The following is a 14,257-nucleotide window of genomic DNA, read 5'->3' on the forward strand; positions in this document are numbered from 1 at the left end:
ACCACAACACACACCATAGCCGAGAAAACAAATAGCTTTGTTAAGAAACAGTAAGCTAGTTATGAACCGCATATAATCAATGGTTGAACCCCAAACGCACATGTAGACAGAGCCTCAATTCAGTTGTGCACTGCAAGTGTGAAAATGCATGCTAGCATCGGACAATTTACCAGACTCGCTGAAAGCATTGCTGTTTGAAACATGTAGAATGCATTCCAGCCGCAGCATGTGCTTCCTCTCCTGCCTTGTCATTATAATCCACATTTGTGCTGACTGATTAACACAGTGTCAATTCACTTTCCAGTGAGTTCCCAGAAAATTGCTATCCACAAGTAAAAAGTAGTCAAATAGTGCTTCACATGGTATAACAACATCAGAATCATTGAGAGGGTTTGATTAATCTCAACCGGGTGCCCATGTAGGCGTTTTGAATTAGATTTGGAACCTGACTGCCTCCCAGGTGTGAGCCGGGTGCCCTGCTCTGTCCGACGGAGAAGTCGGCTTAAAACTTAGTGTAGTAATGAGTAGAATTCTGTGTTTTCACATACAAAAGTGATTGCTTTTGATAAAAAAAGCTTTTTGTCCGACTTCGCTCTTTTGCCTGATGACATGACGGGCTGGCCAGATTAATCGAATCCCCTCTCTGCTTGCTGAATTTGTGTGCCATGCTGTGTGCAGTCAAAAGAAAATGGCGTGCTTGCTAACTTGTTAAGCTATGTGATTAAAATGAGTCTGTTTTCAATAAATCAACCGTTTTTGGACTATTGTACTTTAACCAAACAAGATAAATAAACGTTTGATCAGTTCTGAGTGAATGAAGAAAATCCTTTTGGAACGAACGCTTCCAGACTGTCCATTTAAATGGTCTGTCGAAATCAATGTTTTAAAGAACAGGGTTCGTAATGTAATAGTTACAGTTACCACCTGTGGAACTGAAGGTTGTGGGTTCGCCACCCGGAGAATACATTTTGACCATTATTTAGTTTATAGTTTTGACAGCCCCCTCCCAACACACACACACACTTATTTTCACTTATGAGGTGGCTCTTAAAAGAGCATTTGGCTTTGTGGAGTGGCAGGCAAGTGGAAGTGAGTGTGGTGGTGTGTACTACTGCATGGATCTTGCTAGAACGGAGGAGAGACCAGTTCTCAGGCTTTCAAGGACGAGCTCGTTGCCTTATCCGTGAGATGCACGCCATCCCTACGTTACTGCCCAGGGACACGGTGCTTTATGGAAGAGTGGCGAGTTGTGGGCATGCGCCTGCATGCTAGCCCATGTGGAGCCAACTAAAATGCTTGCAGTACACATGGTACTACGCTATTAATTCTTAAAATGTACTGTATGTTCTGTTGCATTTTTCATATTTATACTGACCTTTATAAATGTGGGAACGTATGTTATTTAGTGGAGTTGGACATCTGTGGCAGAATGACTAAGAACATTCGTAGCTGGATTTAGAGCACCTGTCCAATGTCCAATTTGTAAATACAGTATGTGTGTAACCTGAAGGCAGAGGCCCTAACGCTAGACCACCACAGGGCCACTACTTTGTTGTTTCTGATGAGAGAAGCAACAGTCCTTAGATTCTGGACCCATACTCATAAAATGTCTCAGAGTAAGAGTGATCGTCTAGGATCAGATGTAACATTTGGTTCATAATGAACAAGATCGGTTTGACAAGGGGGACGTGATCCTAGATCAGCAAGCAGCCCATGATGTCCAGATGATCTCTTTAAGGATGCTCATATGGGAAGAGATGAGGAGATAATGAGACTATTTCCTCTATTTATTGACCCTAACCCTAAACTTAACCCCTACCCTTACCCTAACCTTAACCCCTACTCAACCCTAACCATAACCCTTACTGTAACCATTTAAAATGTCAACTTCAATGGGGTAACGTCAGATATAGGACATCCCAAGGATCCCAGAGAGCAAGGCCCTTTGACATTCCCAGAGGATGTTAAATTATACTGATTTTGAAACATGTCAAAAGGATTTACAAGGGGTTGAATACCATAACCAAATGGATTCAATTGATCTGCAGATGGATTCTACCTGTGGGTGTCCATTCTGCCATCTACCATTTTGGTTTCAGAATAACATTTGTGCATGTGCCGTAGTCCCTGTTTTTAGCATATTTAGCACTTTTATATAATATGTTTATATTTAGCACGTAGAGCATCACCACCGTGTCAGCATTATGGTCGCTCAGCATGTAAACTGTCCTTCAGCAGTACTAACCATTTGAAAGCAGAAGTAATGTAAGAACTTCCAATGAGTGGTAAAATGGGAACCAAATGGAGCAAAATCTTATTGAACAGGAAACATATAGATTATGTATAGTAGATTATGGATATTATTTTGTGTCATCTTAGTAACCCTAAAAATCTGAAAGACAGCACCGGGTGTGTATAGCAAAGCCGATGGTAACATCTTCATTTAGATGACCTTGTCAACATGTACAGTTCATGTTCTCTTCAGAAACAGTCTTCCATGATCAGTAAAGAAGATTACAATAATACCCCCAACCCCCACCCCCCCTCCCCACACACACACACACATTTGTAAATATTCATAGTTGGGGGGGGGGTTAAGATTTAGCAGTTTAAGTCGAGAAGCATAAGGGAGTAAACCACATACAGTATAACGTGAGATAGAGAGACCTCAGACTGTAGTTACTGTACAGATGTTGGGGAAACCCGTGAGTAAAAGTAGGTTAACCGGTTAATGAAAAATCCTGATCCAACAAGACTCCTCTCTAACAGCTTTTCCTTTCACTCTCAATGTGGCTCGATGTATCTCCCCCCTCTGCCTCTCTCTCATTACCAGTTCAACACCAACATGAAGCTCAAATGAACGTTGAGATGAATTGAACGTCAGAACAGACTCGTTCTTCTGCTCCTGCCTTTTTCCATTCACCCGGATTTCTCCACATTGGTGGGTTTTCCTCACTGGGGTGTTAGAAGAGAGAGAGAGAGAGAGAGAGAGAGAGAGAGAGAGAGAGAGAGAGAGAGAGAGAGAGAAACTGACAGAGACAGGAGAAAGTGAGCAAGAACAAAAAGAGGGAGAGAAAGAGTAAGAAACAGAGCGAGAGAGAGAGAGAGAAGGAGTGCGACCCATGCTTTGTAAGGGGTATCAAATTAATGACATGCCAAAGGCCTCCAGTAGTGAAAGCTTTTAGGGCTTAAAGCTCCACCAGGAAACCCCACGACAGACTCCCACAGCCCCCCCATGGTTGCCACCATAATCAAGTGAGGCAGATTTGGAATCCTTGAAAGATGGGGGGGAGGATGGAGGGATGAAGGAGAGGGGTAATTCTCTGTCTGGCCCCTGCAACCAATTACACGTCATGTCAATGTCGGTTAGTGTAAAAACTATTTGTATAAATGCATTCTGTATTTGTGTGCTGGAGGTGGTTCAGTGAACTAGATGTGTGTGATAAGTACAAACCATTCCTGAGACATGAAGAATTGTGTTACCTACCAGAGCTAACAGCTTGGCTAATGTGGTCCTGAGCTGAGCAAGTGACCCAAGTTTGATCCTCGTCATATCTGAGTCTCTCTCTCTCTCTCTCTCTCTCTCTCTCTCATATATATATATATATTTCTCTCTCTCTTTCTCTGTCACTCACTCTTTCGAACTTGTTCTCTCTCTCTCTCTCTTTCTCACACACACAGGGACACACAAACACACAAACCCACACCAAGATGTGCCAGTGTGTGGCTGATATATAGATTCCTCTGGCCGTCAAAGACCACACTGTCTCTGTGACAGAAGAGCTTTGTGGGAGATAGAATGGGCTTGGGCCAATGAGGGGAACAGATATGGCTGAATGGACTAATCCACAGCTCCCTGTCTGTAACAAATACATATACTGTAGCATGCGTAGGTCATTACAGGTCTGTGGAGATCTTCACAATTGCTATAATAATCTGTGCAGAATCTCGAACAGCATTGATCAATTGCAACATTTACTTTGAATGTAATCTCTATTGCAGTCCAGGTCATTTGGTTATGCTAGATGAACAGTGGTGAATTTGGCATGTAAGTCTTGGTGGGACAAGCCTCCAATTTTCTTCACTTGCATACCAGCAACGCCACAACACAACACAACTCAACACTAAACAATACATTCATTGCACTATATCGGTGACAAACGGTGCCCACAAACTGTTCGGGCCTACATAACGCTGTCCCAACAGCAGAGCTTTGTTTTCAGCACCATGGAGGGAATCCTTACCACCACTACACCTGGCTACCAGCAGAGTCTCGTCTGGCAGCGAAACAGTTCATTCAGCCTCGTTTACTGCCTTTAAAAAACAAACCTAGCTGATATGGCTGATCATATGTCCTGGCATATTACATCATTTATGCAGCAGCATATAAGACATTTTTGGACTCGACTTGTTGTGCGCGACGGTCCCTCGTTGGCAAATTTTGTCATCACAGGAAGCGCAAGATTTACAATTCCGAGTTGGATGACCACTCAAACCGTATTTTCCCAGTCTGTGCGCGTTTATTCCAACTTCCCAGTTACAATGCTTGCGGTTAACCATTGTCACCGATTCCTTCCAAATAACTCATTGTTGAATTTGTGATTTCCACCTGGCCGATGAGCACCGATACTTTTTATCTATAATTTATCTTCATTATTTCACTACATGTGACAAGGATTAAAAAGGATTTGCCAGTGGATTGTCTACTTGATTGATGATGATGACTGCTTGCTAAGATTTTGAAAGTAAGATGTTGACATCAAAGCTACTGTAGATATAATGTGATTTGACATCATTTTATCTGTGGCCAATGACCTTGAGCCTTCTTGGAAGGGCACTTATAATCTAAGTCTATGGCAAGACCCAAAGGGCTCACATTCTTGACGTCTACCCTTACTAAAGACAGGTGACGTAGTGTCCCCATGAGTGACAGAACACTGAGCCAATCATGGTGCAATGCTCCTATTTTCTGCTGGCCTGCCCCACCACCACAGCTTTATTAACTCAATTAATAGTTAGTTATATATATATATATATATATATATATATATATATATATATATATATATATATTGTTTGCAAATTGTATGTGACACGTTACAAAATAACATGCAAAACAGGCAAGCCCCCCCCCCCCCCCCACACACAAAAAAAAATATATATATATGGGGCTCAAAACAGGTGATGAATGAAGGGTCACCACTGTAGATGAAGCACAGTGATAACACAATTTGTTGTTTAAATAAACAAAATATCTGATATTTTATTCCCATTTGAACATGGCTGTGCTTTGAAATGGTTTAAAGCACAGTGATAGACATTTGGGTGATAACTAAATCAAACATCTGACATTTTTCTTCCATTGGAATTTGGTTGTGCTTTTAGATGGTTGAAAGCATAGTGATAACACATTGGAAATTCAACTAACTTTTGGCTGTCTTTTTGAGTGGGTGAATATAGGTTGTAATCTCATTGATCAACGTCTCTACCAAATATGACCTAATTATTCACTGTAACCTCCACCTCTCCATCAACAATAACACCGCACCAGAAGGTTTCTATTGTCACCAGTTTACCTCCCTTCCCCCCTCAACCCCCATTAACACCTGTCCAGTGGTACCCGGGGTGCGCGCCTTGCACTCCTCCCGATAGCAGCGTGCTCCAGTCGAAGATGCGATTGAGGCTTAACGGATAGGGAGAGAGGAGGAACGGGGAGAGACTGAATAAGAAACGGAGAGAGCGAGAGAGGTAGGAGAGAATCCACGAGAGACCTGTACCGCATTACACGAAAGGAGAGAGCACAGACACACACTCTCTCATACACAGCATACGCTACTGCAGAGCTGACACACATCGCGGAGAGAAGGAGAAGAAACAGCGATATCTCTACTGTCACGGCACAGGTAAGCAATAGCAGCACTATATTAATCTAACACGCTTCTAATAATATTGACTAGCGGCTAGCGGGTTTATGAAGAGTTGGAGATGAGGAGATTAAATTATGATGTGAAGGGATGCTGCGTCTTCGGTATAGACGGTAGAGGTTGTCGGTAAAACCCTGGCCTTGTCGTTAATCTGCAGTCGTTCCTGGCCGGGAATTGGGCCGAGCCGAGCCCAATGCTCTGCGCGTCGCTGAAAGATGCTGCGGTGGGTGATTTTTTGCTGCTCTGCGCAAATTATAAACAGGGCCAGAATCTATGGAAAGTACAGTCGTTTATTCCACACACCCATCACATGTACGTATTTGTAGGTAGTTGTGCTGTTTGACATAATATCGAGCTGTAGAGGAGACAAACGAGCTATTGAATGGTTGTTAGCAGGGTTGTTTTGTTAGGCCAGGGGGCTGCGGGCAGAGATGGCTGGTACTGTAAATTATCCTAGAGAGAGGGAGGATGATACTAGCGCTCCTTGAAGTGAGAGTGAGTGACTGGTCATGGAGAGATAATTCAGGGGATCGGTTTGTTTATCTGAATCAGGTCATGTCACCAAACCAGCCAATGGTCCCTTGGCTTTCATGGGAGAATATTTTGTTGAGCGTTCTGATTCATCCATCCGCAAGGCCTCTGTGAAAGGACACACGTTTAATTAACTAGGCCTATTCACTGCTTATACATTTGGGTGGAAATCAACATGTATAGCCTTTTGATTTAGCTGAGTTTCATTTACCTGCTGTCTAAGTGGCGCAAACTAATAACCTATCTCTTGTGTGAGTTTTTGTGCACCTGCATATAGGGAGGACAGGGCAAACATCCTCTTACACTGCTCATATGATGAGCTATCATGTCATGTGAAGTTGGGGCATATTATTTAACTTAGACAGGGCTGTATTAGCTGAAGCTGTGTTTACCCCCCGTGTGTGTGTGTGTGTGTGTGTGTGTGTGTGTGTGTGTGTGTGTGTGTGTGTGTGTGTGTGTGTGTGTGTGTACGTGTGCGCATTTGCGTGTGTGCGTGTGTATATTTGTGTGTGCAACTGTGCATATGTGTGTGTGTATCAGTACCTGGGCTGTGGCCTGTGTTTGATGGCGTTACATAAGGGCTATAGAGGGGAACATCTGTCCCTCTTCTCTCCCCCCCCAGCAGGCCATCTCTGGGACAGCTTAAACACAGCAGCAGCACTGGACAGATGTCAGCTGGAACTATAACAAAGACCCCCCTCACAGACTGACTAACTGACTGACTGACAGACACACTGACTGACTGACGGATGGACTGAACGACTGAGCTCAGATGATTTGGAGAGTGAAAAATTCCTGTTGAATAGAAATACTAGAGGAGCATATGGCTGTGGATCACAATAGTGATCATTATTAGACGGACAGACAGACGGACATACAGTCTTAAAAAAACGATGATCTCTTTCCTTATCTAATAATAGAATTACAAAATGTTCCTTTGTTCTATTAAGGAAGGAAGTTGGTCTTAATTGGTAGCCAGCATGGAGGAATGGAGCGGAAGAGGGAACGAAGGATCCTTGTCTGAATTGCACTCAACAAACAAATTAATTAGACATCATTTGATTTAAAAACTGTATCTGTAGAACTGAGAAAATTCTGCCCCCACTGACTTTATTTGACCCCATATATACTCAACTTTCACTAATGACCTTACAGATCAGGGTTTGGATGCAGAAGCATAGAAACATAGATCTATTACCATATTATTTGCTACTGATCGACACTGATCAATAAAAGGCCACTCTGAAATATGCAGTTTTGTCTCATGTTTTTGGGGTAGCGTGCATTTGGCAGGAGTGTCCACCAGAGCTTTTACCAGAGAATTTAATGTTCATTTCTCAACCATAAGCCGGCTCCGACTATGTTTTAGAGAATTTGTCAGTACGTCCAAAATGCCCCACAACCACAGACCACATGTATGGTGTTGTGTGGGCGAGCGGTTTGCTGATGTCAACGTTGTGAACAGAGTGCCCCATGGTGGCCGTGGAGTTATGGTATAGGCAGGCATAAGCTACGGACAACATACACAATTGCATTTTATCTATGGCAATATGAATGCACAGAGATACCGTGATGAGATCATGAGGCCCATTGTTGTTCCATTCATCCACTGCCATCACCTCATGTTTCAGCATAATAATGCACGGAACCATGTCGCAAGGATCTATACACAATTCCTGAAAGCTGAAAATAGCCCAGTTCTTTCATGGCCTGTATACTCACCAGACATGTCACTCATTGAGCATGTTTGGTATGCTCTGGATCGACTTGTATGACAGCATTCTCCAGTTCCTGCCAATATCCAGCAACTTTGTACAGCGGAGTTGAACAACATTCCACAGGCCACAATAAACAGCCTAATCAACTCTATGCGAAAGAGATGTGTCGCGCTCACACAAGATTAATGGTGGTCACACCAGATACTGACTGGTTTTCTGAATCACACCTCTAGCTTTTTTTCAGGTATCTGTGACCATCAGATGCATATCTGTATTCCCAGTCATGTGAAATCCATAGATTAGAGCCTAATGAATTCATTTCAATTGACTTATTTCCTTATATGAACTGTAATTTAGTCAAATCTTTGAAATGGTTGTATGTTGGTTACATTTTTTTGTTCAGTATACATTAACTGTTTCCATGTCTAATCTACTGCTCTAGGAGATGCATATCTGCAGTAGCTCCATCACAATAAGAACACACACACACACACACACACACACACACACACACACACACACACACACACACACACACACACACACACACACACACACACACACACACACACACACACACACACAAAAATACAATGCTTCGTCATAAAGGGAAACCGGAACCCTGGAGTCAGATGTCGTCAGGCTATAAAGACATGTAAGCAAAAGCTCCACCTGTTTGTCAAGAGGGCATTAACATTGCTAACACCTATTCAATCTATTCCGATCTACACAAGTGCCTATCGAGAAGGGGCTAGGAGTCCATTTGGAATTGGGCAACAGTACCAGACTGAGTCTAGTGGTGTATTTTAAGAATATCTTTGCTCACACATTCAAAGCTTTTTAACTTTCAAACCCACACAATTGCTTGGACTTTGATTTGTTATGCTACCTAGTACCTATTTGTGGTTAGAATTTTTTATTTAGATTTTCTATTACTATTCTCCTCCAGGAGGATCTGTGGTTTTCGAATACCTGAAGCTCTCCTGATACTTCTTTGTCTTCATGAGTCTAGTGGTTAATGGAGGTCTTGTGTACTAGTGGTGGATTGTGATTTCTCTCTGTGTTGCAGTACATATGTTTCACCACCAGGTGCTGATATTCCATGTAAAACTCTGTTGTTACTCCACTGATGTGACTGGTAGCAGAACAGACCTCCAGTGTCTCAATGCTGAATGGCTTCTGGTTGTTAATGGCTGACATCTGAACTGGATGAAGTCAAACATTACAGGTTTGCTCCAATAGACCCTGCTCCACAGGGGAGTTTGTACACACATCCTAGACGTTTCCCCACCATTACTTCACAGGCCCTTTGTTTGATTCCAGTCTTGAGTCAAACCCAGAAACTGTGTTGGGTTAGTTTAGAGCTTACAGGTGCATCTATACATACCCAGTATGTATGTATTTGTTTGTATATATATATATATATATATATATATATATATATATATATATATATATATATATATATGTGTGTGTGTGTGTGTGTGTGTGTGTGTGTGTGTGTGTCTGTGTGTGTGTCCACACACACACACACACACACACACACACACACACACACACACACACACACACACACACACACACACACACACACACACACACACACACACACACACACACACACACACACACACACACACACACACACACACACACACACCCACACACACACACACACACACACCCCTGTCCACCCGACCATCCCATCCCAGTTCCTCACACTGTGTTTGGGCCATATGGCCTCTTTCCCAGTGATCCCTGTCTCTGGCATGTTGTCAGCTGATTGGAGCACTGGATGGCAGTCAGTCCTAGGGTAGACCCGTGGAGGTGCGCCACGATAGGTCAATTAAATCTGCATTAGAGAAGCCTGCTGTCCTCTCAGTGGCTCAACTGGCATTGGACTGAGCCAGACAGCTAGAAGACCTGCAGGTTTTAATTCAGACCTGGCACTCAAGTCTCATTCTGTAGGTCAGGAAGATACAGTCTGATCCATACACTGTGCTTTGTTTAAAGCTAGAATACACAAACACACACACACACACACACATGCACAACAAATTCATCCTTTCATAGGTTGAGTCATCCCATCATGGGAAACTTGTCTTTCTCTTCCCTCCCTCCCTCCTCCATCCTTCTTTTCCCTCCTATCCCTCCCTCCCCCCACATCCCTTCTTCCCCCATGCCCTCTCAGGTTTACCATCCAGAGGTCTTTGTTTCCAGTTTCTATTTTTAAAAACTAAATAGCAACTTCTTCCTGAGGGAAGGGCTGAGCAGAAAGGGAGAGGTGTGGGAACGGAGAGAGAGAGAAAGAAGGAGACAGAGAGAAGTGCATCTGGGCGAGGTCACTTTTAAGCGCATCGTCTGGCTGTGAGCCAGGATGGATGGAGAGAGTGAGGGAGGGATGGAGGGAGGAGAATTTCCTGTAGACTCTGACCCAGGGAGGAGCTGCCTGTAGGGTGGTAGGAACACTGGCTCAGCTCCAGGATTAACTCAGGCCTCCACGGAGACATCAGTCTGGAGGCACAGAGAGAGAAAGAGAGAGCCCTTACATCGAGCAGACAGGATGACTAAGGGTTATTCTCTGTAAAATGTGCGTTGCTGATATGATCAATACAATGTGCAGTATGTCTTAAGGTTACTCTATGTTTTGGGTCCTTGCTTTCACCTCTCTCTGTGTGTGTGTGTGTGTGTGTGTGTGTGTGTGTGTGTGTGTGTGTGTGTGTGTGTGTGTGTGTGTGTGTGTGTGTGTGTGTGTGTGTGTGTGTGTGTGTGTGTGTGTGTGTGTGCGTGTGTGTATGTGTGTGTGTGTGTGTGTGTGTGTGTGTGTGTGTGTGTGTGTGTGTGTGTGTGTGTGTGTGTCTGTGTGTGTGTGAAGGGAACGGTCTTAAAGGCAGGCAGGAGGATTATGTCGAAAATAGTGATGGTGGTAGCAGTGGTAGAGCTAAATAATAATGTCTGCAAAAAATAAACAAAACAAAATGTTGAACCAATTAACTGGTTGTAACCTCGTTGAACCTCTCTCCGGGCAAAATCATTACCTAAACTAATAGGGGTGCACCAATTGACCAATTAACTGGTTGGAACCAGAGAGTTCTCACTAAACAAAATAATACATTGACAAAATGACATGTATACGGACATGTTCGCAGGTGTGCCTCGTGATAGAGTGAGGAGGTGCACGAAAGGAGCTCCATGAACTGCCAACAAACACAAGACAAACACAAAGTAAGCTACAAAGACAACTGGATGACTTGCTAGCCACATGGGGAGTACAGTGTAGCATTTATACAACATTCAAATCTCTCGAAAAGTTTAGGCAAGTCATAATTCTAGAAGGCAGAAGGGAGTGCACTTGACGCCCGTGACCATCTCCCTGTCTGCCTGTCGGTTTCTCCCTCCTTTGATCAGTAGCGTGTGTATGTTTTCTTTTCACAGAGACACAAAGAGACCTAAACAAAGTGTCCATTGATAGGTTCTGAAGTATAGCATTAAAGCTAGCAGGGAAAGAGGACTACACTTACAGTACTAGAAAATACTGTTATAGAGGACTCATTTTACATGGTCTCGTTTGCTCTGAAAGTCCCTCAAACCCTCAATGACAGTAGCAATGTTTTGTTTTTGTTGGTCTAAAGATGAGAATGGTTTCTGGTGCACTCTGATGTGTGCACTAATAATAACACTCAGGGCGGAGCAGGGTGCACACACACACACACACACACACACACACACACACACACACACACACACACACACACACACACACACACACACACACACACACACACACACACACACACACACACACACACACACACACACACACACACACACACATACACACTCAGTTAAGTACACAGTTAGGCACAGCTACACACACAGTGGAAGGCAGCTACACACATAGTCACACACACACGGCTGATTTCACCATCTGTGGCACTGTATCTACTTCCAGTTACCAGGTGCATCTCCCCCTTCCCCTGTGTGTGTGTGTGTGTGTGTGTGTGTGTGTGTGTGTGTGTGTGTGTGTGTGTGTGTGTGTGTGTGTGTGTGTGTGTGTGTGTGTGTGTGTGTGTGCACTCTTCTGATTCACACCTGCATGTAGCACTGTAACATTAAGACATACAGATGCATCAAGGACAAATCCGACAGGGGACTTTTCAGCTTTGATAACGACAAGAGCAGAGCAGGAAAACTAAATGTTTTCAGATAAGTTACTAATATGTCTTTCTTTTATACACTGTGTTTACTCTATGGTGGCCATACCTATTCTATTCTTAAACCACATATAACTAAGCACACACCACTAAATGATAGCCTTCTATTCTATGTTTTTTTATTCTTTTATCCTGTTTAGGCATGTTAGGAGCTGCATATTTTGTATATGTGCATGTCTGTCTGTGGTGTGTGTGTGTGTGTGTGTGTGTGTGTGTGTGTGTGTGTGTGTGTGTGTGTGTGTGTGTGTGTGTGTGTGTGTGTGTGTGTGTGTGTGTGTGTGTGTGTGTGTGTGTGCTGGTTAGTTTTATTAGGGCACATCTGTAGGTAGCATCTGGCGTTCTTCAAAGAGGAAATGAGCCTATAGTAAATCCTCTAATCATTACTCGTCTGTCTGTAGGCCCTTGGCTAACGCTCCTCACCACAGAGATGTATGACCCCTTGGTGAGTGCAGGAAATCGGGCTATTGTGGATGCTGGTACTCCAATATATTCACTTTATTTTCATTTGACGGTAGAAAATATTAGGAAACCGATGAAAATGAATGTTTTTATGGCGCTCTTACCCTAAAAGCACCTGTTTATTCGGTATTGATTCCCATGTCAAATCAATCAATCAATGACATGAAGACCTGCTTTTTACGTAAGTATTTTTGATATAAAGACATTGACCACATTCCTCACACTTTGGTGATGTTCATTCATCTCATCAGATGTTGTAAAACATCATAACATGACAAGATATCCTTGGTCTTGATAAAGCATTTGAATGAGAGTGATTGATCATTGCGTTGTATTTATTTAGCAAGGTTCTCCACTTAGTAACAATTGCCATTCTTTTCAAGGTAGTTCTGGCTTTATCAGACGCCTAAAGTCCTAAAATTACCTTCCTTCCGACCGTGTCTAGCAGCTGTTGACTTATAAGCCTAACACAGTGTTACCACTATGGTAGAGAGGACAGGTGAGGAGCAGACACCACAATAGACTTTTGTTTTCAGTCTGAATGTCCCTTAACCTGCCAACAAAGGAGACCCTCCCTCTGTCTGAATTTCTCATCAACCACATATGGTTTCCCCCAGCCATGTGTGTGTGTGTGTGTGTGTGTGCACGTGTGTGTGTGTGTGTGTGTGTGTGTGTGTGTGTGTGTGTGTGTGTACATGTGCGTGTGTGGTTGTGTGTCCTGGCTAGCTGTCTGTAGCTTATTGATTACGTTAACCCATCAGTGGATCAATGAGAGTGTGACTGGGGGTGTCACCTGATATGATTGGCTTTGTCACCTTGGTGTTAGGAGATGACGGGTTATTTTGACCCCTTAAATGACCATTGCCCACTCCTAGGGTTACAGAGAGAGGTGAAGAGAGCTTTATGTGTACTGTATGGGTGAGGGGTTAGAGGAACCAAACCTAAAAGGGTCATGATGGCACCTGTCATGGTTGTTGAGTGATAGAGCTGAGGGAAAAAAAGAGAGGGACTCGATTCGATTCAATTCCTCCCTTTGTGTTCTTATTCAACGACATCACACCCAGTGTTGTCGTCTATAATTACTACCGTCGTTATTTTAAACCCCTCCTGTTCAGGCAGGTGTGTGTTTGTGGGCCATATAGCACTGCAGTGTTCATGATGGCTGATGGGATAGGGTCAGGGGTCACAGTCCTCCATTAGGGAGGAGTGTGTGTGGGTGTGTGTGTGGTCTCCAGGTGGTTGTTTTAGCTGCAGTATATAAAGCAGTTCTAATTCATTACAGTAAAAGTGTAATTGTAACTAATGACGATGGTCTGTTTTCCTGTAGTGCTGTAGACAGAATGGCCGTGTAATGTCTTTATAGATGCAGTTAAATTCTAGTGGAGTGCATAGTACACCCACTATCAACTGT

The 14,257-nt window shown here is 43.3% G+C and overlaps 1 protein-coding gene across 1 annotated transcript in view; it reads left to right on the top strand.

Annotated features, from left to right (window-relative positions):
* Positions 1–5,733: 5,733 nt before the first annotated feature.
* Positions 5,734–14,257, top strand: part of nfasca (neurofascin homolog (chicken) a) — a 153,284-nt gene continuing 144,760 nt past the window's right edge. The window contains exon 1 of the mRNA XM_064965816.1: positions 5,734–5,903. The gene's annotated coding sequence lies outside the window, so the exon portion shown is untranslated. The remainder of the gene's footprint in view (positions 5,904–14,257) is intronic.

This window comes from Oncorhynchus masou, chromosome 5 (assembly GCF_036934945.1).
Source record: "Oncorhynchus masou masou isolate Uvic2021 chromosome 5, UVic_Omas_1.1, whole genome shotgun sequence".
NCBI lineage: Eukaryota > Metazoa > Chordata > Actinopteri > Salmoniformes > Salmonidae > Oncorhynchus > Oncorhynchus masou.